Here is a 27,164-nt window from a genome sequence, read left to right as displayed (position 1 = left end):
TCTCTGGAGCCTAAATAATAATTAAGTCTTAAATTACCATGTCTTACAAAAATAATCCAGAGATTCTTGGGGAAATGACTCCAGCTCTGGCATAAGAAATGTACAGGATGAACCTAGCACATCTTATCATACCAGACGGTTAGGAAACACTCAAAGACTACCAGGATCATGTCAAAAGGACTCAGTAGCCAGCCCAAGGAGACTCCAACTGATCAAAGATGAACCAGTACAAGCTTTAATACTGTTCATTGCAATGTATTGAAACCCTTGAAATACGTTTGAGTCTATAAGTTCACGATGATATTTTTAAAAAAGACTTATTAACCTACAGAGGATGATGAGGAATCAATTCATTATATGGCAAACTAGTAAGTAAAGAGAAAGAATCGAGCACTTTTCCTGCCTTTGCCATATGAACTAGACCCTCAAGCAACCAAATAGTAGATGGGAGGTAGTGAAGGTAGTGACTATTTGTACAAGTTTCACAACTGATAAATGATAAAGAAACTTTAGAACTGGAAGATCACATTGTGCAACTGGCAAAGAATGGTAGTCATTAAGCATCAATGGTTGATAAGACTACAAAAGAGATAACCAGAAACCTCATGCCTCCCGTGGCCAAACACAGCCCAGAATCTTGCCAAAGGAATTGAATCTAATTCTAATCCAGTCTCTGGATGGAGCTGCCAATTGGCAGGAAACACAAAGGACAGAGAACATGTGAACTGCACCATGAATGTGTAATCAGCAAAATCCAGACTGTCAGAAACTCTTCTGGTCACAGAGACCAGGTCCTTCAATAGACAAATTGTAAAGAAATGAAAGGATGGAGGGGGAACCTATAAATTGAAAGAAACTTAAAAGGGATATCACATTTTTAAGAAATTATCAACACTGGCAGGGTGTGGTGGCTCATGCCTGTAATCCTAGCATTTTGGGAGGCTGAGGCAGGTAGATCACTTGAGGCCAGGAGTTCAAGACCAGCCTGGTCAACGTGGCAAAACCTTGTCTCTACTAAAAATACAAAAATTAGTCGAACATGGTGGCGCACACCTGTAGTCTCAGCTACTTGGGAGACTGAGGCACAATAACCACTTGAATCCAGGAGGCAGAGGTTGCAGTGAGCCGAGACTGTACCACTGCACTCCAGCCTGGGCAACAGAGCAAGACTCTGTCCATTAAAAAAAAAAAAAATATATATATATATATATATCAAGACTATACTTATGTTCCTCCATTTTCTTCTAGCATAATAATTGCTGTCAAAAAGATTGATGATAATCTAATTACATTTCCCTCAGAAGTCATGAATTCTTTTTATTTTTTAGATGCTAAAATAATTTGTTTTTCATTAAAGCCCAGTAACTTTACTAGAATTCATCTCAGTGTTGATAATACCGGTATGATTATGGTGTACATTATGGGCTGTTTCATATGTAGTTTCAAGTTTCCTTTATTTGAGAAAAGTCATCTTGAATTACAAATTTTAGTATAGGTTTTGTTCCCTTGCCTTGGTTTTCTTCAAGGGTTCTTATTATCATCATCACTGTTCTTCATTTATCTTCAATATCTGTCATTTTCTCTTAAATCCTTTTTGTTTTTTCATTTCTTTTGGATTTTTTTTTTTTTTTTTTTTTTTTTTTTTTTTTTTTTTTTGAGACTGAGTCTTGCTCTGTCGCCTAGGCTGGAGTGCAGTGGAACGATCTCCACTCACTGCAGCTTCCGCCTCCCAGGTTCAAGCGATTCTCCTGCCTCAGCCTCCCGAGTAGCTGAGACTATAGGCACGTGCCACCATGCCCAGCTAATTTTTGTATTTTTAAGGCAAATACAGAGACGGGGTTTCACCATGTTGCCCAGGCTGGTCTTGAACTCCTGCCCTCAAGTGATCTGCTTGCCTCTGCCTCCCAAAGTGCTGGGATTACAGGCGTGAGCCACCACGCCCGGTCTTTTTTTGGTCTTTTTGAAGAAACCCGTCCGCTGTGCTGTTTTGGGCTTCTGTTCTCTGGTCTTTCAGATGCTGCCTTATCACTTCCCTCTTTTCCTCCTGTACAGATGCTGCCAGAGACAAGTCTGTGGTTTGCCCCTGCCCACTGGTGTTTTGAGGTTTGTGGTAATGCCTTTTCACCTTCTGTTGCAAATGTTGTTTGTGGGTTTTGGCTTTACTAGCTTGTTACTCTGTTTTTTATGTGGATATTTTGAAAGACTGAAAAACTATGCTGCCATTACCGCCTTCATATTCCTGGGATCCTTCTTTTATTTTTAAATATTCTCACATGGTATCACTAGTAATGGTTTCAGGTGATTCCATTTTATGGGGCAACTGGAGTGTTCTACAGAGACCCCCTTTGTGGGATATTTAGGCTACCTTTAATTCTCTTATATTATACACAACAAGGTGGTAAACCTTGCCCCTAAATCACAAGGTGCTTTTCCGGGGGGAGCACTCTGAGACCTCCACCTCTCCTCAGAGAAGTGTCTCACTCCTTCCCCACCCCTGCCAGGTTACTGCTACCTCCCTCAATGCAGGAGGGAGTTCTTGTCCCACACCCTGTAAGAGCAAACTAAGTACTCTGGACCAGAAAATTGAACTTTCTACTTAGAGACCACCAAGACCAACTGATCAAGACTGATCTCAGTCCTCTTCAGGATCTCAATCTTTGTCTCCATCCTTCCATCCCTGGAGTTCTTTTCCCCACTTTGCTAAGTACAAACTGTACCCCAACCCTGTAACTTCCCACTGAAACCCTTCCCTTCTACCCTCTGCAGCTCCTGGCCTGTGACCAACAAACTCCCCAACACCCCAAGACTCCCAACAACCCCCTCCCCTGCAACTACCCCCAGCATGGCTCTACTTGGCTGAACTACATTTCCCAGAATTCCTTTTGTCATGTCACTTGTGTCCCACACTTATCTTTGCAACCACTTCTCCTTGTAATCCAACACCTCTGCCTGGCCCATACCAGCCATACAGAAGCATCACACGCAGCCTGTGGCCTCACGTTGCTTATGTGTGAATTGAAGCTGTGCATAGCACATCTAGTGGCTACCAACCCTGCTTCCATCAATGAGGAAGCCCGGAATTCTGACTTCTTCATTTGTGAAATAGATTACAGGTGGAACTGCCTTTGCAAAGATTATGACAGTGAGAGAAGCCTAGCAAGGCTGACTTCGTCTTGCCCCTAGCCTCACAGGCTGGCCGTCCTCATGTCTTGAGCATAGACCAAGTTAACCATGGGAGGAATTTAGTTTATAGTTTAACTTTGAAGCAAAGATGCTAATAGTTCTTCCCTAAAATGAACTCCTGCCTTGCTCAGGGACAAAACTGCCTTTGTAAGACTAAGGAAAGGCCACAAGATTAGGATTACGGGAGGGGCCTGAATTCTGCTAAAATGTAGGTGTAGCTAAATGTAACCAGCCATTGTCCCTTAGGTTGCCTTTCTATAATTTCTTGCTGCTCAGGAGTCATGCGGCTAAAAGTCACAAGATTTGTGACTTCCTCAATTGCTCCTATAGATAACATCACTATTGTAGAAGCTAAGATTGGTTTTTTGAGATATTTTTCATTTTTTTGCATTCCGGCAACCGACCACCTGGATCCAGAACTCATGACTCAACTGGTCCTGTGACCCCCCCACCCAGGGGTTGACTCAGCATGTGAAGACTGTTCTGTTTTCCATACCCCTATGAGTTCACCCCCAACCAATCAGGAGCACCCATTCTCTAGCCACCTGCCCACCAAATTATCCATGAAAACCCTAGCTTCTGAGTTATCAGGGAGACTGACTTGAGTAACAACTCCAGTCCCCTTGCTTGGCTAGCTCTGCACTAGTTAAATGATTTCTCTACTACAATACCATGGTCTCAGCGAATTGGTTTTGTCTCTGCAGCAGACAGGAAGAACCCCTCGGGCTTACAATAATTTTCTCCAAACTTGAAAGGGTTGGTCAAAAGATGCTGGGCAGCCACCATTATCATAAATGTCCCTTGGCCTGGGATCTCTATCATGGTTATTGTTGTGACTTGTTTCCCAGGCCTTGGCCAGCTAACAGGTCAGGGAGGATTTGGGGGACAAGATTTACCCCCAGAGGGTGCAGAGGAGAAAACAAAAACAAACCACCCAAATGTTAGATATCTGGAAGTTTTCACAGCCAGTGTCCATATTTATTCACATCTCAATTGCTGAAAGCAATTTACAGAACAATTGGTTTTTTTTGAGATAGAGTCTTACTCTGTTGCCCGGCCTGCTGGAGTGCAGTGGTGCGATGATCTCAGCCCACTGCAACTTCCACCTCCTGGGTTCAAGAGATTCTCTTGCCCCAGCCTCTCAAATAGCTGGGATTACAGGCGTGCACCACCACGCTCGGCTAATTTTTGTATTTTTAGTAGATATGGGGTTTCATCATGTTGGCCAGGCTGGTCTCGAACTCCTGACCTCAAGTGATCCGCCTGCCTCAATCTCCCAGAGAGCTGGGATTACAGGCGTGAGCCACCGTGCCTGGCCAATTGGTTCTACTTTTAGTATTACAAACAAGGCATGGATGTTTTAAAAAGTTTTTTAAACCACAGATAAGCTAAAAGTTCTTTAAATGCAAATATTAGAAACTATTTTAGAAAATAAAATCACCTATAATCTTGAAGAGATAACCACTGTCAACATTTGGTATTTATCCTTCTGGTCTTTTATCAATGCATAAATATATACTATATCATATACCATAAATATATACTCTTTTTAAAAATATGAAAACTGTATTAAACATATTTTAACTTAAAAATACAGCATGAATGTTCTTCTATACTATGAAATATCCATCAGCAGCATCATTTTTGCTCCATTATTTTCTACTATAATATACTTATCTTGCCTGAGAACACAGGCTTTTTGCAGATTTTGTAGAATTATAAGTGATGTTATAATGGACGCTCTTACAGTTAAATCTTCACGCATATAAATGGTTATTTCCTCAGAACAATCTAAGTGAAGGGCTAAGTCAAGGGCTATGCAAAATGTGAAGGCTTTTGAAACACATTTTCTGATTTTCAGCAATCAAAATAACTTCTACTTCCTTCCGGAAAGCCTGGCACTGCAATTAACCAGGCCAGTTTTCATCCCACTGTGTGCCATGAGTCAAGTAATGTCTGTATCAGGAGCTAAAATGAATCTTTAAGGGCCTTCCATACATGATAAAATGACTCAGAATTGTAGAAGAAAAACATTAGCAGCCCCACATTTTCCATTTGTTAATAATTCTTTTCTGCCCCATTTTCATATTATAAGATTTGAGTCTCCTGGGCCTGTACTTTTCTCTCAGTGCTAATAGAATTCTAGTAGTTAGTCTTAGACTGCAGGCCTTTCTAACCATATGTGAGAGATACCTCAGGAAGAAAAGACGAAAACATCTTGCTTTCCTCCACATCTCTGGGAAAACAGAGTTTGTTTTGCATAATAAAGCTGTTCTTGCAAATGTAACTGGATTTCAGATACTGTTACTATGAAAGTAAATTTTTATATGTACAAAGTCTGTAATTCTGATTAGTTGTCTTAATAAGGTATTTCTCTGATTATAATACTTAGCATCTCCATCCTCTGGAAAGTTTGAATACACTGAGTCTTATTTATTAAGACAAAGAGGATCATTGTCACTTACTTATTTGCCCAAATACAAGGAAGTTAAGAACAATAACACTTAACAGTGTGTGTGTATATATATATAGATATAATTTGATGAAAAAAGAGCCGAGAGTCAAAACTCTGTAAAATATTTGAAAACATTTATTCTGAGCCAAATATAAGTGACCATGGCCCATGACACAGCCCTCAGGAGATCCTGAGAACATATGCCGGAGGTGGTTAGGGCACAGCCTGGTTTTATACATTTTTGGGAGACAGGAGACATCAATTGAGTACATGAGACATCAATCAAATACATTTAAGATGTACATTGGTTTGGTTCAGAAAAGGGGGACAACTCAAAGTGGGTGGGGAGATTCCAGGTTACAGGTAGACTTAAATATTTTCCAAGTGACAATTCGTTGAGTTTATCTGAAGACTGGGATCGACAGAAAGGAAGTGTTGAGGTTAAGACAAAAGATTGTGGAGACCAAGTTTTATCGTGCAGGGGAAGCTCTCAGATAGCAGGCCTCAGAGAGAGTAGATTGTTAAATGTTTCTCATCGGACCTAAAAGGGTGCCTGGCTCTTAGTTGATCTCCTAGATCTGGAAAGCGAGGAAGGAAAAAAGTGGGGGGAAAGGGGATTGTCTATAGAATGCGAATTTTTTTCCCACAAGAGAAAACTCTGCAGGGCAATTTCAAGATTTGGCAAGGAAATATATTTGGGGTTAAAATATTTTGACTTCTTGCCTTATTTGTTACGTGATGTTATGCCAGAGTCAGGTTAGAAAGCAGACCTCGTTCTATAGGGTTAAAATAAAAACCCCTCTGATAAGACTTTATGGTTTACAAGATGTAACTCCCCAGACCCCTTAGGTAGGAATTGGGGGATGTTAAAAAAATTCAGAGCTTAGTTCTCTCTCTCTCTCCCTCCCCCACCTTCCTCTTACGCGCGCATGCACACACACACACACACACACACACACGAGACAGAGTCTCACACTGTTGCCCAGGCACAATCATGGCTCACTGCACCCTTGACCTCCCTGGGCTCAGGTGATCCTCCCATTCAGATTCCCAAGTAGCTGGGACCACAGGCGCATGCCACCACACCCGGCTAATTTTTGTATTTTAGTAGAGGTGGGGTTTTGCCATTGCTCAGACTGGTCTCGAACTCCTGACCTCAAGTGATCCACCCCCCTCGGCCTCCCAAAGTGCTGGAATCACAGGCGTGAGACACCGCACCCAGCCTAATAGTTTATATTTTTAAAGACTCTGAGATGCTCTTTCTCACATACTTTATAGAAGCAGGGAAAAATGAGAACATGCTCTCCTGATCAAAACTATTTCAGGACTCAATGCCAAAAGATACTTTGTTAGATACATTATAAGGAAAAACAATTTGTGAAACTATGTGCTTATTGCTCTGATGTTTGCAAAATTATGCTGTCTACTTCTGAACTCCCTAAGACAAAAGAAAAGAAACAGTAACTGGACATTGACGGAAAAAATGAGCCAAATTAAATAGAACAAGCACTGAATGATGACCTTACATATCAAAAGTTAGGAGGTACAGCCAAAGTAGTACTTAGAGGGAAATTTAGAGCTTTAAGTGCAAATATCAGAAAAGAGAAGGTTGGAAAATAATCTAAGCTTCTAATTCAAAAAGAATAGGCAATAAAAGGATGAGGTGGAATAAACATAAAAGCAGAAATTAATAAAATAGGCTGGAACAGAGAAAATCAATAAAACCAGAAATTGGATTTTAAAAAATATTTTTCTAAATAAATTAGAAATCTTAGCAAGACTGGACAAGAAAAAAGAGAAAACACAAATGATGAATGTCAGGAATGAGAAGGGAAACCTCAATTCAGATTCGACAGATAATTTAAAAGATAATAAGACATTACGGATAACTTTGTGCAAATAAATTCGAAAACTTGGTGGATTAGTCCGTTTTCATGCTGCTGGTAAAGACATACCGGAAATTGGGAAGAAAAAGAGGTGTAATTGAACTTACAGTTCCACATGGCTGGCGAGGCTTCAGAATCATGGAAGGAGGCAAAAGGCTCTTCTTACACGTCGGTGGCAACAGAAAATGAGGAAGATGCAAAAGCGGAAACGTCTGATAAAGCCATCAGATCTCACGAAATTATTCACTACCATGAGAACAGTATGGGGGAAACGACCTCCATGATTCAAATGATCTCCCACTGGGTCCCTCCCACAACACGTGGGAATTATGGGAATACAGTTCAAGATGAGATTTGGGTGGGGACACAGAGCCAACCCACATCACTTGGATAAATGGAAAAATTTTCTCCAAAGCACCGAGTATTAAAACTTAAATAAAAAATAAAAATTTGGAATAGCCTTACGTCTGTTTTAAAAATTGAGTCTATAATTAAGTACTTTCTCACAAAAGAATTTTAGCAGCAAACTTCCCTAGTGAAGTCTTCCAAACATTTAAAGGAGGGAAAATATTAATCTCAGAAAATCTCTATCCAGCTATAGCGTTGTTGTGAGGATTAAATGACTTAATATATCTAATCGTTTGGTTTTTCTCTGTACTCAACCATTTCATCTGTTTGTAAAGATAGTTTTATTCTTTCTCTCTAAACTAAGATCCCTCCAGGATAATGTTGAATAGAAATGGTGATAGTGTATTGCTTTGTCTTGTTCACCCAACAAATATAGTGTTAGCTATAAGATTTGGGGGGGTTGTTTATTTTTATTTGTTTGTAGGTGCCTTTTATCAGATTATGAACATTTTCTTCTCTGTGTCTAGTTTGCTGAGAATTTTATCAAGAGTGAGTATTTAATTGTATCAAATGCCTTCTTCTGCATCTACTGAAATAATCACACTGTTCTTGCCTTTATTCTTTTAATGTGGTAAATTATATTCGTTATCTTTCAAATATTAAGCCTGCCTTGCATTCCTGGAATAAACTCTACTTGGTCATGATGCATTAACCCTTTTCAATAGCAAATTGAATTCAATTTGCTATTATTTTACTTAAGAGTTTTCTGTCTGAGAAATATTGGCCTATAATTTTATTTTCTTGTAATGTGACTAAAAATGTGAAAAAATGCACATTTCTCTGTAATTACTCTGTAGATCACTGATTTTAAAACTTTTGACCAAAACAATACAAAAAACGTTATATTGTGACCAGTGCACATAGATCTGTGAGTGTGTGAAGTGTGTGAGTATATGTATAAAATAAAGCTTTTATAAAACAATTCTTTTTTTAAAAAATAGGGTCTCACTCTGTTGCCCAGGCTGGAGTGTAGTGCTGCAATCACAGCTCACTGCAGCTTCCACCTCCTGGGCTTAAGCGATCCTCTCACCTCTGCCTCCCAAGTAGCTGGGATGACAGGCACATGCCACCACACCTAGCTAATTTTTTATTTTTAGTAGAGATGGGGTCCCACTAGGTTGCCCAGGCTGGTCTTGAATTCCTGGGCTCAAGTGATCCTCCCACCTCAGCCTCCCAAAGTGCTGGAATTACAGCTGTGAGCCACCACACCCAGCCTTATGAAATAATTCTTACCCTTCATAAGAAGGAAGCACTCCACTATTTCTGATTCAATTATCTTCTATCCTTTTAAATGATGGGTTGCTATGTGCAGTTTGAAAAACATAGATTGCATACAGTAGGCACTATATAAGTGTTTACTATTGTTCTTAATAATTTATGGCTCTCTAGAACCTTGTGCAGTACCTGGCATACAGTGAATACTTGAAAAACATCTATGAATGAGTTAATTTGTTTATCAGTGGCTTTTAATGGAGTGGCTTCAATAGAGGTTAAGAGTAGTGACTTCTTTTAAGATATTATTTACTTTGACTCTTACTAGGAATTAGGGTATCACTTGGATCCTTGATGGCCTCTTACAACTGATAGCAAAGAAATTTGCTGACCACCATAAAGAAGAAAACATAGTTGGCATGGCCTGCACATATACAAACTCATTCATGAAGGCAGTGTTCATCCCATTGTCACCTCAGTTAGGTAAATTACTTTGGAGGACCCATATGTGGTTGATTTTTTAATTTTTTTATTTTTTTTAAGAGACAGGGTCTTGCTCTGTCACCTAGGCTGGAATGCTGTGGCACGATCTCAGCTCACTGCAGCCTTGACCTCCTGCTCTCTAGCGATCCTCCCACCTCAATCTCTCAAGTAGATAGGACTACAAGCATGAGCCACCACACTCAGCTAATTTTGTATTTTTTGTAGAGACAGGATTTCACCATAGTGCTCAGGCTGGTCTTGAACTCCTGAGCTCAGCAATCTGCCCAACTTGGCCTCCCACGGTGCTGGGATTACAGGCATTGAGTGTGGCTAAATTTTAACTTGAATTTGGATTCTTAATTTTCATTTAGAAAGAAAAGGCTTACAACTGCAATGCAGCATTGAAACAGTGTCTTTGGGTGTACAAAGCAAAGCAATTTAAAGGCTGGGGGAATTCTCAGGCCTCTCCTATCACAGAATGCCCAAAGCTAGCAGAGGTGATTGTAACCAATGGTAACCAATGTACACACTGCAATGGTCTATTTCAGTGTTTTGGATTACTCATTGTCAAAAGCCTCTAGCCAAGTTGGAAAAAGAGCTTTTAAACATCCAGTAATGAGTGGTCCAATTAAGGGGAGGTAAGGGTGTGTATAGAACTATTTTTACCAAATAGAAAATGCAGATAAAATGCTAGTATTCTTTGATGTGCTTCAGAATCACTCATTCAGTTCTGAGAGCTCTCAAGTGATCAAGATCACACACTCGGATTACGGAGGGCAGCTCGCTTCCACAATGCTGTGTATTATTGCCAGGGAAGCAGGGCAGTCTTCAGACTCTAAAAACAAAGAGGACTTAGACTAAAACTTTGAAAGTAGTCCTGAAAGAAAAAAAAAAGTACGCAATTGCAGGGATATGTGATTACTTTGCAAAAAAAGTTTTAGTACAATCAGTGTAGTGTTTCTTTGCCCTGTTCCTACAAAAACTGTTTCTAAATGAACATAGAATCTTATTACAGTCAGTGGCATCTGAGTACTGACTATATCCATCAGTTTGGGGCCTTGATTAGGTCAGTGTTCCCAAACCTGGCTGCTTACTGGAATTGTTTAGGGAGCTTTTAAAAATTAGGTTCTCCCAGTTTCACCTGGACCTACTTGAGAAACATTGGCCCACAGATCCGCAATTTTTTTTTTACATGCTCCAAGTGGTTGCCCACTGCTCAGAAGAATCAATGCACCTCCTTTGCAGCTAAATTATTATCAGGAAGAGATTTGGATGGTAAAGAAAATAAAGCACATGTGTGGTGAGTTTCCAACTTTGCAATTGATGCAGAGATTTCCTGATATCAACCCTAAGATATTCAGTAATGAGAAAGCAGGAGTTTGTTACTCTTTTGTACTTGCGGTCTATTCATGCTTTATTATTAATAGGTCTTCTCTCAGAGGGATACATTTTTTCATGCGATGTGAGCTCTATATTAGAAGAGAGATGGGACCAATTTTTCAAGTGCCAACCTAGCACTACATTACTTTACTATAAGAGATGGTCCCACAATTGTATTCTGAGCAACATACCCTGTATGAAAAAAGAAAACAGTTAACTTTATTTTAATTAGCATTCTCCTTACCATAAGACACATAAAAATAGGTCTCACCCTTCCATGATTGGAGAGAAAATAGTGATTATATTTTCAACCAGCTGGATGGGTAATTATCTAGCTATATGCCACACACAAAAATCAGCTTACTCATTTCTTACATTTTCTCCTTATTTCTCATTTTTCTACAGTTTTCCTTCCATATTTTGCTAGTTTTGTTACAGGACCTAGATCCAGATATAAACGTATATTTCCTACAGTGACTGCATGGATTCAGGCCGAGCTTCTACCAAATAATAGGGTATTAGAGCTGGAAGGGAACCCAGCAGTCATTCAAAATAACAGACTGATTTTTTATTAAAAGATGGAAGCCCAGAAGTCAAGTGATTTACCAGTCAACAAAGCCAGAATGAAATGAACAGTAGCTGAGCATTCTTTCCACCTACGATTCCATTCATTTGATGCATACAACGAAGTGAATTGGAGTATGCGTGAGGGTATTAGAGTTCTCCAGAGAAACAGAACCATAGTGTGCATATATATATATAATATGCATATGTGTGTATATATTATTTACATATATACATAACACAGTAGATGCAATATATATAGTAGTACACATAGATGTGTGAGTGTGTTGGGGAGGCAGAGGGGAAGAGAGCGAGAGATTTATTATTGGAAATGGCTCACACAATCATGGAGGCTGAGAAGTTCTACCATCTGCCCTCTGCAAGCTGGAGAATCAGTAAAGTAATTTATTCTGAGTTCAAAGGCCCAAGAACCAGAAGCTCCAATGTTGAAGGGCAGGAGAAGATGGATTCTCAGCTGAAGGAGAGAGACAGAGAATTCACCCTTCCCCCACATTTTTGTTCTTTTGGGTCCTCAGTGGATGGAGTGATGGCTGCTCAGATGTTCTTTCCTCAGTCTACTGATGCAAATGCTAATCTCTTTCAGAAATGCCCTCACAGGTACACCCAGAAATAATTTCACCACTATGTGGGCATCCCTTAGCCCAGTCAACCTGACACACACAATGAACCATCACAGTTAGGGTATTTTTAAAATCACAACACATCCACATTTTATTTATTTATCTATTTATTTATTTATTTGAGACGGAGTCTCACCCTGTCACCCAGGCTGGAGTACAGTGACATGATCTCAGCTCACTGCAACCTCCACCTTCTGGGTTCAAGCAATTCTCCTGCCTTAGCCTTCCAAGTAGCTGGGATTACAGGCACATGCCACCATGCCTGGCTAAGTTTTATTTATTTTTTTTTCAGTAGAGACAGGGTTTCACTATGTTGGCCAGGCTGGTCTTGAATGCCTGACCTTGTGATCCATCCACCTTGGCCTCCCAAAGTGCTGGGATTACAGGCGTGAGCCACCGCATCTGGCCCACGCCCGCGTTTTTAGGTAACACCTTTATTGAAATATAATTTCACATATCACAAAACTCACCCATTTAAAGTATGTAGTTCCAAGGTTTCTAGGATGTTCACAAAGTTGTGCAACAATCACAGTCTCATTTCAGAATTTTCATCACCCCCCAAAGAAACCCTGTACCTATTAGTAGTCATTCTCAATTTCCAGCCCCCAATCACCACTAACCTATGATCTGTTTATAGATTTGCCTTTTTTGCACATTTCATATAAGTGGAGTCACAGAAACTGTGGTCCTCGGTGACTACCTTCCTTGACTTAGCATAATGTCTTCAAGTTCTCCATGTTGCAGCATGAGTCAGTACTTCATCTCCTCTTCTTGACAAATAATGTTCCAGTACATGAATGTACCACATTTAAAAAATTTATTCACCACTGGGCTAGGCATGGTGGCTCACACCTGTAATCCCAGCACTTTGGGAGGCCAAGGTGGGCAGATCACTTGAGCCCAGGAGTTCAAGACCAGCTTGGCCAATATGGTGAAACCCTGTCTCTACACAAAATACAAAAATTAGCCAGACATGGTGCTGCACACCTATAGTCCCAGATGCTCGGGAGGCTGAGGCAGGAGAATTACTTGATCCTGGGAGGCAGAGGCTGCAGGTAGCCAAGATCGTACCGTTGCGTTCTAGCCTAGGTGACAGGAGTGAAACCCTGTCTCAAATAAATAATAATAAATAAAAATAAAAGTTAATTCCCCACTTGATGGAAATATGTGTTTTTTCTATTCTGGCTATTACAAATAACAATGTCTTGAACATTAATGTACAAGTTTTTGCATAGACACATATTTTAATTTCTCTTGGGTGTATACCTAGGAGTGAAATTGCTGGGTTATATGGTAACTCTACATTTAACATTTTTAAAAACTGCCAAAAGTTATTATTATTATTATTATTTTTGAAATGGAGTCTTGCTGTGTTACCCAGGCTGGAGTGCAGTGGTGTGATCTTGGCTCACTGCAACCACTGCCTCCCTGGTTCAAGTGATTCTCCCTCCTCAGCCTCCCAGGTAGCTGGGATTACAGGGATGCGCCATCATGCCCGGCTAATTTTTGTACTTTTAGTAGAGACAGGGTTTCACCATGTTGGTCAGGCTGGTCTCGAACTCCTGATCTTGGGTGATCTGCCCGCCTTTGCCTCCCAAAGTGCTGGGATTACATGCGTGAGCCACCACGCCCAGCCTGCCAAAAGGTTTTCCAAAGCAACTGCTCCATTTTACATTCTCACCAGTAATGTGTAAGGGCTCCATTTCCCATAACTCACCAGCACTTGTTACCGTCTTTTTTCATTATAGCCATCCTGGTGGGGGTGAAGTGGTATTTGTGATTTTCATTTGCATTTCCCTACTGATGAATGATGTTCGGCATCTTTACGCGTGCTTATCAGCCATGTGTATATCTTCTTTGGAAAATGTATATGCAGATCCTCTACCCATATCTAAATTGGGCTATTTGTCTTTTTATTATTCCACTGTAAGAATTCTGTAGATATGCTAGATGTTAGTCCTTTATCATATTGCTATAGTTTGGATGTTTGTCCCCTCCAAAACTCAAGTGCGAATGTCATCCCCAGTGTGGGAGGAGGGACCTAGTGGGAGATGTTTGCGTCATGGTCGTGGATCCCTCATGAATGGCTTGGTGCCTTTCTCATGGTAATGAGTGAATTTTCACTCTATGAGTTCATGTGTGATCTGGTTAAAAAGAATTGGGGATCTCCCCACTCTCTCTCTTGCTCCTTTTCTCACCGTGTGACATACCTGCTCCCCCATCACCTTCTACCATGAATAAAAGCTTCCTAAGGTTCTGACCAGAAGCAGTTGCTAGCACCATGCTTGCACAGCCTGCAGAAACGTGAGCCAAAATAAACCTCTTTTCTTTATAAATCACCCAGCCTCAGGTATTCCTTTATACCAATGCAAAATGGACTAATACACATATAAATGATTTGCAAAAAATTTCTGTGGGTTTTCTCTTCATTTTCCTGATAGTATCCTTTGAAGCACAATTTTTTTTTAATTTATCTATTTTTTTGTTTTGTTGCTTGTGCTTTTGGTGGCATATCTAAGAAGATACTGTCTCACCCAAGGTTACAAGATTTATGCCTATGTTTTTACTAGATTTTTAGTTTTAGCTCTTGTTAGGTCTTTGGTCCATTTTGAGTTAATTTTTGTGTAAGTGTGAGAGAGGCATCTAAATTAATTCTTTTGCACTTGGCTAACCAGTTGTCTCAGTACCATCTATTGAAAAGGCTATTCCTTTTTTTATTTTATCGTCTGAGCACTCCTGTTGGAAACCAATTGGCCATAAATGTGAGGGCTTATTTCTGAACTCTCAATTCTATCCCACTGATTTATATATCTGTCCTTATGCTGTTACCATGCTATCTTGATTACTGTGGCTTTGTAGTACATTTTAAGATCAAGAAGTGTGATTCCTCAGACTTTGCTCTTCCTTTTGAAGACTGTTTTGGCCACTCTAAGTGTCTTACATTTTCATGTGAATTTTAGCTTCAGATTGGCTATTTCTACCAAGAAGCCAGCTGGAATTCTGATGAAGATTGCAATAAAGTTGTAGATCAACATGCAGAGTATATCTTAACAGTATTAAGTCCTCTGATATATGAACATGGGATGCATTTACATTTATTTAGGTGTTCTTTCATTTCTTTCAAAAATATTTCTAGAGTATATGGTTTGAACCTCTTTTGTTAAATTTATCCCTAATAATTTTATTCCTTTATATGCTCTTTTCAATACAATCATTTCCTAATTTCATTTTCAGGTTGTTCTTTGCTAGTCTATAAAAACACAATTGTTTTATATCTTGATCTTATAGTCTGTAATTTTCCTGAACTCACGTATTAGTTCTAATAGTTTTCTGGTGGAGACTTTGGGATTTTCTATGTGAAAGATCATGCCATTTGCAAATATAGTTTAACTTCTTTTCCAACACGGATGCTTTCTTTTTCTTGCCTAACTGTCCCAGCTACAGCCCCAATAAAATGTTGGAAAAAACTGATGAAAGCAGAATGTTGAAGAGACATGATGAAAACAGACATCCCTGTCTTGTTCCTGATCTCAGAGGGAAAGCTTTTAGTCTTTTCTCATTGATGTTATTTGTGGATTTTTGTAGATAATGTTTATCAGGTTGAGGAAGTTTCCTTCTGTTCCCAGTTTGTTGCATGTATTTATCATGAAGGGGAGTTAAATTTTGTCAAATGACTTTTCCGATTCTATTTAGTCATATGATTTTGTCCTTTGTCCTGATATATATTAATGCAACCTTTAATTCCTGGGATACAATCCACTTGGCTATAGTTTATAATTCTTTAATATGTTGCTGGATTCAGTTTGCTTGTATTCTGTTGAGAGTTTTTGTGTCTATAGTCATAAAAAGTATTGGTTTCTTGTTTTCTTGTGATATCTAAGTCTGGTTTCGGTATCAGGGTAATATTGACCTCAGAGAATGGGTTGGGATGTGATATGGTTTGGCTGTGTCCCCACCCAAATCTCATCTTGAACTGTAGCTTACATAATTCCCTCATGTTGTGGGAGGGACCCAGTGGGAGATAACTGAATCATGGGGGCAGTTTCCCTGACACTGTTCTCATGGTAGCAAATAAGTCTAATGCGATCTGATGGTTTTATAAGGGGAAACCCCTTTTGCCTGGCTCTCATTCTCTTCTCTGCGACCATATGAGATGTGCCTTTTGTCTTCCGAGGTGATTGTGAAGCCGCCTCAGCCACATGAAACTGTGAGTCCATTAAGCCTCTTTCTTTTGTAAATTGCCCAGTCTCAGGTGTGTCTTTATCAGCAGCATGAAAACGGACGAATACAGGATGTATTCCATCCTCTTCTGTTTTTTTGGAAGAGTTTGTGGAGTGCTGGTATTCTTTTTTAAATGTTTGGTAGAATTTAACAGTGAAGTTAAGTAGGCTGTGTCTTTGTAGGAAAATTTTAAATTACTAATTCAATCTCTCACTTCTTAAGGTTTGATCTGAATTTTCTATTTCATCTTGAGTTAATTTACCTAGTTTGTTTCGCTAGGAATGTGTATATTCCATTAGGTCCTCTAATTTGTTGGCATACAATTGATATATGATCTTTTTGGTTTCTGTAAGGTTTGTAATAATGTTCCTTCTTTCAATCTTGATTTTAGTAATTTGATTCCTCTTTTGCTTGGTCAGACTAGGAAAAGGTGTATCAATTTTGTTGATCTTTTCCAAAAAAACTTTTCATTAGTTGATTTTCTCTATTGTTTTCCTATTTTCTCTTTCATTTGTTTCTACTCTTCTTTATTTCTTCATCGTGCTTTGAGTTTAGTTTGCTATTCTTTGTACTGTTTCTTAAGGTGAAAGATTAGGTTAGGTTTCAGATTTTTTTTTCTTTTTAAAAGTTGACACTGACAGCTATAAATTTCTGAGCATTGCTTTCAGTACATCCCAATAAGATTTGGTATGTTGTACTTTCATTTTCATTCACCTGAAAGTATTTTCTAATGATAAGGCTTGGCTGTGTCCCCACCCAAATCTCATCTTGAATTCCCACATGTTGTGCGAGGGAACCAGTTGGAGTCAATTGAATCATGGGGGCAAGTCTTTCCCATGTTGTTCTCGCGATAGTGAATAAGTGTCACGAGATCTGATGGGTTTTTTTTCCTTTTCCCAAATGGCTGTTGAACTTATTTGCTTGATCAATAATGGTCCTGGCAAAAACGAGTTAACCAATGCTGAGACATTTGTAATGAAATACTAATTTTAAAAATCCATGACACCTTGAGAGAAATTAGAGTTTACACAAACAAAAAAGGAAGCTTCGGTAATACCAGCAGCTATAAAGTGAATGTACTGAGATCGACAGGACAGCAAGAAGGCATTTGCACATTGATATGTGACACCTGACCATACTTTCAGTCACCAGAATATCTTCTCTCCAGATTTAAAAAATAGTATGCCGATTTCTATAAGAAAGCTTTCTTTTTCCGTACAAAAATCAAATAATGGCCAATGACTCACAACAGTGCAATAGGTAGAGGATTAAAAACTGCATCAAACAGGTGCTGAAAATAAATACTACCTAGGAGCAGGAGGAGAGTGCCCTCGGGTGGGGTTTGTTTTCGTTTCCTTGAGTGTGTGTGGGGTTTGTCTTCCGAGCCACGAGCCTGGCCTGTCTCGCAGTGCTATTCACTCTGACAGAGTGCACCTGCAGCACGTTGCCTCCAGAGCCCGGCCTCCCAGAAGCTTCAGAGCATCAGAGCATCAGTCTCATTGGATGGACCAGAAACAAGAAAATGGGGCGGGGTGAATCACAGCTATGATTCAAAGGAAAGGAATTTTTTTTATTATTGCTCAGTCTTGTCAATTGGGAACCCACCAGTAGGTTCACTGAGATGATATGGGTAATTTCAAACTTTTGTTTCAGAGCACATATATGGCTTATTCAGGCAAGAAGACGTGTACATTCTAGCCCAAGCAAGCAATCGGAGTCATTCTGTTTTTAAGGAAGGTCAGTCGTTTAAAAGATTTCTGGTTTGAGCAACATCCTCTGTGGATGCACCAGGCCAAGGTGACTACCTTCGACCAACCCAGTGGGAAGGCCTTTTCTGGTCCCCCCAGTGAGGAACCAGTGGGAATGGGCAGCCTCTCGGCTGGCCTGCGCTGCCTGGGGTAGGTGGGCGGACTCCACAGGCAGCCCGTCTGTGGCCAGATAGGCCGTCCTGGTGACTCGGGCTTATGGACTGTGGTTTAGAACTGAACTGCAGAAGGAGAGAGTTAGGAGGGCGGGCCAGGGAACACCCACCAGGTGCCGCTGTGACCAGTCAGAGAACCTGAGGCAGCTCCCCCATAGGGATCTGCACCAAGAAGGTGTTGAAGGCACAAGCAAGAGTGAAGGTACCAGAGATCACGGAGGGCGCAGCATTGACCTGGTGTGGTTCCCCTTTGAATGAAAAGGAGATCCTGATTCTGCTGCGATAAAAAAAGCAAAGAAAGACGATTTTTGGTTTAAAAAGAAGCCGCTCAAGGGTTAAAATGGTTATTTCAAGTTAAGGAAGAAAATTAATACGCTGACACTATCTGGAAAACTCATCTGTCCCTAAAGCCCACAATGCATCCACTGCTTTGTCCTCCCATGGAACTTAAGCCTGATGCGAAGGAGTCAGACGTGTGACAGAGGAAGAGTGTGAGAAGAGAAGACACCTTTACAGAATGTACAGCGAGAGAGCCGGCCTGGCCCCCGGGTTACAATAAGATGCACTGGTCCTTTCAGTCTCGCGGACTCTGGACGGTGGCGCAGGCTGCTCAGACGGACGTCTCCTTACTGTCCCTGCTGGGCAATGGCTTCACAGGCTCCTTGCCTGCCTTTGGCTACTCTATAGCTGCTATCGGCTCGAGGACGCCGTCTCTGGGCGGCTCGACAGCACCTGTGCGCCACTCGGGCTCCTCGTCCTCCTGTGCCTGCTGCTCGGCCGTGGCTGGCTGCATCTGGAGCAGCTGGAACTGCTCGATGATGGCCTCACGCTCCTCGTGAATTGCTTGATTCAAATGATCGTTCTTTATTTCCACCTCTTCGTTCTGTCTCTGTAAATCTTCCAGAGTGATCTGCGGCTCCTCCTCATCCTCACTGTCGCTCTTGGAGGAGTACTCCTCAGTCTTGCTTAAGCCCTGCTGCTGGCGACTCTGAATTTCTGCAATCTCTTCTTTTTCTGAGGCAATCTGCTGGCACAGAAACTGCTCCATGGCCAGGACCTCCTCCTGTTCAGTCAGGATCTCTTTCTCCTGAACAAGGAGAATATTTATAACTTCTTCATTTTCATTCATTTCTTTTTTGGAAACAGCCTCTTTTGAAAGACTGGCTATCTCTTGTGCAATCTTGGTTTCACACTCCTGTCTTTCAGCTTCTCTCAGTTGTCTTTTGAGAGCTGTCAAAATTCTTTGTACTTCCCATAATCTTTCTTCTTTAGACAAATCCTTTATCCCACCCTGCAGATCTTGATGTAAACAATTCAAAAGCAACTCCTGTCTCCTGATCTCCTCCTCGTTGCCTGTCTGGGTCTCTGGCAGTGTGGGCATCATGGCCATGTTAGACCATTGCCAAGGTTTTGTCACTTGTTTAGTACCACATTTCCAAAGAGTTCTTGCACACGTGTGAAAAACACATACAGGACTAGATTGCTGATCTGCACAGTTCGGCTGAGCACTACAGAAATGTTCTGCATATTCATTTTTGTTTCCAGTTCCTTTGCGATGAGATGGCCCTTGTGCACAATGAGCCAAGAAATCAGAAGACAGTTACCTTCTGGCAGTTCTTTGAGTAAACGCTGGAATTCCTGCACTTTCTCAGTCTCCGTGGTCCTCCCACAAGCCTCTTCAAATCTGGGCATAAGCTCTTTGGTAAGCAAATTCTCTGGAAGGTCTCGCAAATACTGCCTCTGCAAACTGGCTACAGTGTGAGGCTCATATTCTTCCCAGTTTGTAGACTCCTCCTGGTCATAGGCTGCTTTTAGCTCATCCACCTTTGATTTAATTCCTGATACCCTATAGATGCCTTCGCACTTCATGCCATACTTCTCTACGTAATTCATGGAAAATGGCCGGCAGCCAAATGCCATCATGTACCATGGTCCTCTCTACTGCATCAGCCAAAGGAATTCCAAAAATGGGCTTGAGATTTGGAACATCAGTCTGAGGCACCTCTGGCTCCTAAATTGGCTTTTTCTTTTTCTTCTTTTCTTTCCACTGTTTTTTTTTTTTTTTTTTTTTTTGAGATGGAGTCTCACTCTGTCACCCAGGCTGGAGTGCAGTGGCCGGATCTCAGCTCACTGCAAGCTCTGCCTCCCGGGTTCACACCATTCTCCTGCCTCAGCCTCCCGAGTAGCTGGGACTACAGGTGCCCGCCACCTCGCCCGGCTAGTTTTTTGTATTTTTTAGTAGAGACGGGGTTTCACCGTGTTAGCCAGGATGGTCTCGATCTCCTGACCTCGTGATCCGCCCGTCTCGGCCTCCCAAAGTGCTGGGATTACAGGCTTGAGCCACCGCGCCCGGCCTTCTTTCCACTGTTTTAACAACATCAGTTGCTGTCAAGTTTTTGACTTTTTTTTTTTTTTTACTTCTTCTCTTTATGTTTTTCTTCTTTGTGCTTTTCTTCTTTATGCTTTTCTTCTTTGGGTCTCTCTTTTATTTTAAAATCCTTCTCCTTCTTTTTAGAAAAGTTGGGATTCTTGAACACATGGATTCCCTTGGGCCTCTTCATTTTAGAAGGACTTTCTGCCTCATCTCCAGAGCTATCTTCATGAAAGGCTGCACAGCCTTCACTCCTCTTTTCCTTTTCCTTTTTCCTTTTTCTTAAAATCTCCTTTTTTCTTCCCATGGTCTTTCTCTTCATCGGACACTGTATCAGGAGGCTTGTGGAGGATGTCATGGGGAGGCGAGGGCTCGCCAGTGCAGTACGATCCAGGAAACTTAGTAAGGCTGATCTCTTCAGAGCTGGGGGTCTGGGTAAGCCCACTGCCATGCTCCAACCCGTGGTGTTCACTGGGGTTGCTGGTGGGGGGCAGGAAGCACTTGGTCATGCGATGTCCTGACTAGGAAGGGACGAGGTCTTCTCTGTTACCTATCCATTATGCCTGTGCCCGGCCACAGCCACCACCTCCTCATGCTCATGCTGCCACCACAGCCACTGGAGCCATCTTCTGCCTATCTCATGGTTTTACAAAGAGGAGTTCCCCTGCATAATTTTCTCTTTGCCTGCTGCCATCCATTGATGACGTGACTTGATCCTCCTTGCCTTCCACCTTGATTGTGAGGCCTCCCCAGCCATGTGGAACTGTAAGTCCATTAAACCTCTTTCTTTTGTTAAACTGCCCAGTCTCAGGTATGTCTCTATCGGCAGCATGAAAACGAACTAATACATCTAATTTTACTTGTGATTTATTTGATCCATTGGTTATTTAAGTGTGTTATTTGATTTCCACATTATTCGTAAATTTCCTAGATTTCTTGCTGTTGTTAATTTATTAACAAGTTTAATTCCATTGTGGTTAAAGAACATACTTTGTATGATTTTAATTTTTAAGAATGTACTGGGGCTTATTTTACAGATTAGCCTATAGCATAAATATCAGGATAAATGTTCTATGTGTCCTTGAGAAGAATGTATATCCTACTGTTACTGGGTGGAGTGTTCTATAGATGTTTATTAGATCTGATTTTTACGGATGAGAAAAGTGAGATCCAGATGGGAGTAATGGACTAATTCAATGTCACATATCAAGCTGGTCAGGGGTCACATGAATTACTGTGGTGAATCATGTGAAACTGCCACTTGAGTATCAAAAACTGTTAAAAACCAACAAATTCTTATAGTTCAACATCAAAGAATCCACGCCTCCTGACTTTGAGTCCAGTGTTTTCATCACTGAACTGGTATCCTGTATTAGGGCAGGCTGTGCTGTGTAAATCATATGTCCTGAACTATCCTTGGCTTAAAACAATAGGTATCAACTACTTGCTCATCACATTCCATGAGGATAATGCAACTTTCCTCCAAATGGTGATGCAGGGATCACACCTGCTTTCATCTTGTGTGTCCGCCTTCTAGAACACGTGGCACACATCAGGGGAAGAAAACTTCAGGATCACAGGCATGTCCTTAAGCGTGAGCCCTAGGGGTGGCTTAGATCACATCCACGCACATCTCATTAGCCAGAACCCAGTCATGGGGCCCAAACCAACTCTGTGGGGTCACGTCACTTACAGCATAATTTTATATCCTTAGCCAATTCCATTGGAAATGCAGTCTGACTTGACAGTGGGAGGTGTCTGTGATCTCACCTCAAGAATTCAGCACTTTTAAAAATTTTCCCATTTTGGTAAGTTTTAAAATATATTTTCAGGAATTCAAAATGCAGGCCTTAGCAGGGCATGGTGGCTCACTCCTGTAATCTAAGTCCTTGGGAGGCCGAGGCAGGAGGATGGCTGGAGGCCAGGAGTTCAAGGTCAGCCTGGGCAGCATAGCAAAACATCACCTCTAGTGAAAATAAAAATTAAATGTAGATATTGAAAATGTCTCTTGGGCTTAAAATATGAAATAATTTCTCTTGTTGATTTTTTCCAAATGTGCAGCCCTATTATGATTTAGATAATTTAGAAGTTCTTAACAAGGCAAAACTGCTCCCCATTAAGACTGTAATAAACACACCAAAGGTTTCCAAGGGCTAGAGTACAGAATCGAACTTGTTTCATTCAGCCATCTCCTACTTAAAAACAAAAAGTCTTTGAACTGCATTGCCATCTATAAATAGGAAGGGGAAATCAGCTTGTGTGGGTTTGTAATCCCTGCCTCCAACTCTACGTCTACTGAAAAGGGCCCTCTGGCTGAACATTTCTCAGTTATGGTATAACACAGAGATGCCTGGCTGTGGACACTACAGTTCTCCTGCAACTTTACCCTGGACAGAGTCTCATTTCAACTCTGGTAAGCTTCTCATATACCCACCAAGGGAGCCAAATGGAACTTTTCAGTGTGCTCAGAGAAAGGAACCGAGATATGTATTCTCCGCAATTTTCGATTACATTTACTGCCAAGAGTGGCCAAGAAGTCATTTCCAAACCCATTTCTTAAAGGAACCCCAAGAAAGCCTGAGTGACTGGTAGCCACTCTGTATACTGAGAGGAGAGTTCAGGACTAAGAGGGCCAGGATTCTAGGAATTGTCCCCTCCTCTAGCTGACACGGAAACTGCAGGAGCTTCTCTGTGGCACAGCTAGGAGCTGGGGAAGAGGCCGGAGGGAAAACAATGTCAGATTCTAGCACCCAGCACTATAGGACCCTGAGTTCATACATGTTGAACCCAAAATGAAGAATAGGGGAGAAATTTATCAAATTGTCATAGAATGCTGAGGGGAACTGGCAAATCCCTACCTGTGTAGGAGATGGTTCTCCACATGACCCAATCCCTGTAAGAGATATTTTGGTTTTTCTAGATGCATCTGTTCTATTATTCCACTTTCAGGAAGGGCCTTGGTTTGGTTCAAAACAGAAATATTCAGTTCGTAGTAGGTGGGATAGGAGTAGGGGGTTCTTAAAGAACCTAGTATATTTTCCTTTTATTATTAAGAATTTGGGTTTCTTTGAGAACAGAAGTTCTCAATCATTTTGGCCTGAGACCCCATTTACACTCTTAAAAATTATCAAGGAACCCAAAGAGCTTTTGTTAATCTGGGCTACATCCATCTATACTTATAACATGAGAATTAAAACTGCAAAATTAAAAACCTTTATTAATCCATTTTAGAAAATGAATATTCCCATTATATGTTACTTTAGATAGCATACTTTAAGGAAAAATAGCTATATTTTTCAAAACAAAAATATGGCATTGTTTACCTTTTTGCAAATCTCTTTAATGTCTGGCTTAATAGAAGACAGCTGGAATCATACACTTCTCTCTGCACTCAATCTGTTGCAATATTTTGGTCAAAGAATATGAAGAAACTCCTTCCTCACACAGATAAGTAGAAAAAGGAAGAAATATTTTCATCTTTTAAGATAATTTGGGGGTATTTTGAGTTTCTACACCCAAACTCAACAAGTGGTATGTTTAAAGGTTAATACAATGTGGAATCCAAAACCCTATCAGTGAATATTTTATATTCGGTGACATTAAAATTCATCAGTTTGGCATGTTTTCCAACACCAACAACCCTTTCTCTGATTCTCTACACACCAGTTGGCTGTCCTACAATTCAGTTTAATCCTGACACTAACTACCTGGAGTTACAGTCAGACCTCACAGGTTCAGGGCTCAGTCTCACAAGACTTCCCTCACTTCAGATGAAAGTTGCAAGAAGTGGGTCCCCAGATTACCCCACTTCTTTCCAGCCTGGCTATAAATCGGGGGTTCCATGACTCCCTCCCTCTTGTTTGGTAATTTGATAGAACAGCTCACAGAATTTGGGAAGGCAGTTTATGTCCTACTATGTCCAGTTTATGTCCTGTTATAAAGGATACAATTCAGGTACAGTCAGATGGCAGAGATGCATGGGGCAAAGTAAGTAGAAAGGGTGCAGAGCTTCCATGCTCTCACTGGGCACACCATTCTCCCAGCACCTGAATGTGTTCGCCAATCTGGAAACTCCCTGAATTCTGTGGTCTAGGGGTTTCCGTGGAGGCTGTATCACGCAGACATGATCCATTATTGACTTCATCTCCAGCCCCTCTCGTTTCTCCAGAGGACCGGGTATAGGGCTGAAAATTGCAGGCTTCTATACAAGGCCTGGTTTTTCCAATGACCAGTCCCCATCTGAAAATATTTAGGGGCCCAGCAAGAGTTGCTTCATTAGAACAAAAGACATTCCTATCACTCAGGAAACTCCCAAGGGATTTAGGTGCTTTATGTCAGTGTATTAGTCTGTTCTCACACTGCTATGAAAAAATGCCCAAGACTGGGTAATTCATAAAGAAAAAAGGTTTAATTGACTCACAGTGCTGCATGGCTGGGGAGGCCTCAGGAAACTTACAATCTTGTGGAAGGCACCTCCTCACAGGGCGGCAGGAGAGAGAATGAGTGCTGAGCCAAGGGGGAAGCCCTTTATAAAACCATCAGATCTTATGAGAACTCACTCACTATCAGGAGAACAGCAGCACAGAGGTAACTGCCCCTAGGATCCAATTACCTCCCACGGGGTCCCTCCCATGACACGTGGGGATGATGGGAACTACAGTTGAGATTTAGGTGGGGACACAGCCAAACTATATCAGTCAGGAACCAGGATCAAAGGCCAAATATGTATTTCTTATTACACTACAATTGGCTGATCACTATACAATATTCTTTTACAACTAGTTGTTAGTACTGCTTCTGATCTCATCAGAAAAATCTTTAAATATTGGGAAGCTGTCAAACTTACAGTGATGGATCTGGGTTTTGCAAAATCTGAAAGCTCACTTGAAAGCTTGAATGTTATCACTGGCAATGTTTTTCTTGAAGTGACAAGCTCATGTCATTCATTTTGGAGGACATGTCTGCCAAATGCCCAAATCTGACTCACTGCAGTTTGTCTGTCAGTTCTGCTTTCAAGTAAAAATGGTGGTCCATAAAAAAGAGCTGTAGCTTGTGCATTGCAGGCCATTGCACAAGGGCATGGCCTTCAGCAACCATCATCCTTGGAATGCAGCAGAAGTGTTTCTGTGCATTTCCCACCCTGTCCCGAGGGGCATGACTGCTTCATGGGGGACATTCTTCACTGACACTTTGTGTTTGCTTTTATTGCAACAGCACGGTGCTGAAGGATGCAGTTACTACTGATTTGGTGTTGTTCCGCTGCTGGGATTTGTGCTTACTTTTGAACAATCAGAGCAAATGTCTACATTGTAAAGAGGACAAATAATGTCCCAATACAACCATGAAAACAGTTTTGTCACTGCAGATCCTCCAAAAGGATGTTGGAGACGCCTAAAGATCCACTTTTTGGAGATCACTCTTTGAGAACTGCTATTTTAGAAACAATCCTCCTGCTATAAAGACTAAATATTTGGCTCACACGTGTAATCCCAGCACTTTGGGAGGCCAAGGTGGGCAGATCACTTGAGGTCAGGAGTTTGAGACCAGCTTGGCTGACACGGTGAAACCCCGTCTCTACTAAAAATACAAAAATTAGCCGGGCGTGGTGGCATGCACCTGTAATTCCAGCTGCTTGAGAGACTGAGACAGGAGAATCACTTGAACCCAGGAGGCAGAGGTTGCAGAGAGCTAGGATGGCATCATTGCACTCCAACCTTGGAGACAAAGTGAGATTCTGTCTCAAAAAAAAAAAAAAAAAAAAGACTAAATACTAATATTTTCCTAGAAGTTCATTTATAGGAAAAAAAGAGGAACTAGAATAATTTGGAAAAACTCCCCCAAAAAACCCTCAGTTACCTTAGTTGTCAATGTGTAAGCTTCTAGAACAGACTCCATCTTTTAAAGTTTTGAACAGTATCTTAGGAATGCAGTAACAACGGTGACAATAGTGTGTGTTTGTTGCAATGTTTACTACTGGGGGACAACTGTGCTTTGTACTTTAAATGCATCCTCTCCAATATTCTTTAGTACCACACTTTTTTGTTGTTGTTGTTGTCTTTTTTTGGAGTTTTGCTCTTGTTGCCCAGGCTGGAATGCAGCAGTGAGATCTCAACTCACTGCAACCTCCACTTCCCGGGTTCAAGCGATTCTCCTGCCTCAGTCTCCTGAGTAGCTGGGATCACAGGCACGTGCCACCATGCCTGGCTAATTTTTTTTGTAGTTTTAGTAGAGACAGGGTTTCTCCATGTTGGTCAGGCTGGTCTCGAACTCCCGACCTCAGGTGATCCACCTACCTCCGCCTCTCAAAATGCTGGGATTACAGGCATGGGCCACCACGCCCAGCCTAGTACCACACCCTTTATAGATGAGAAGACTGGGACATAGATGAGAGTGTGACAAGGTCACAGCCATATGTGGTGATTAAGGCTCTGAATCCATG

At 41.2% G+C, this 27,164-nt stretch overlaps 2 protein-coding genes and 1 pseudogene across 3 annotated transcripts in view; all 3 read right to left on the bottom strand.

Annotated features, from left to right (window-relative positions):
* The window catches only part of PDCL3 (phosducin like 3), a 449,125-nt gene that overhangs the window by 124,778 nt on the left and 297,183 nt on the right, over positions 1-27,164 (bottom strand). The window lies entirely within an intron of this gene.
* LOC126933813 (uncharacterized) overlaps positions 1-27,164 on the bottom strand; it is a 35,114-nt gene that overhangs the window by 2,072 nt on the left and 5,878 nt on the right. The window lies entirely within an intron of this gene.
* Positions 13,118-23,929, bottom strand: LOC126934351 (ralA-binding protein 1-like; annotated as a pseudogene). The gene is made up of 2 exons (XR_007718907.1): positions 20,720-23,929; positions 13,118-20,401 (listed from the first exon to the last, which is right to left on the bottom strand). The product of XR_007718907.1 is annotated as a ralA-binding protein 1-like (transcript).

The sequence above is a fragment of the Macaca thibetana genome, chromosome 13, assembly GCF_024542745.1.
Source record: "Macaca thibetana thibetana isolate TM-01 chromosome 13, ASM2454274v1, whole genome shotgun sequence".
Taxonomy (NCBI): Eukaryota; Metazoa; Chordata; class Mammalia; order Primates; family Cercopithecidae; genus Macaca; species Macaca thibetana.
The sequence above is the reverse complement of the archived record's forward strand: the minus strand, read 5'-3'. Positions and strand labels throughout refer to the sequence as shown.